We start from the raw sequence: 206 nt of genomic DNA, 5'->3' as shown, positions 1-206 counted from the left end.
CCGCCTCTCTCTCCGTGCCCGCCGCCGCCCCAGCCCCTCGGGGGGCTGCCGACCCCCTCCCGCAGGATGGGAGCCACGGGGGTGGGCTGGGACGGACCCGTTCCTGCTGGAAGTCGCAGCAGCTCCCTGCCTTCGGTCAGGGCTGTCCGTCCCCGCGGTGGGCCAGCTCTGGGTTTGGGGGTTGAGGGACTTCGGAGGCAAGCTGG

This window comes from Haliaeetus leucocephalus, unplaced genomic scaffold (assembly GCF_000737465.1).
Source record: "Haliaeetus leucocephalus isolate CR32 unplaced genomic scaffold, Haliaeetus_leucocephalus-4.0 Scaffold0, whole genome shotgun sequence".
Lineage (NCBI taxonomy): Eukaryota > Metazoa > Chordata > Aves > Accipitriformes > Accipitridae > Haliaeetus > Haliaeetus leucocephalus.
The sequence above is the reverse complement of the archived record's forward strand: the minus strand, read 5'-3'. Positions refer to the sequence as shown.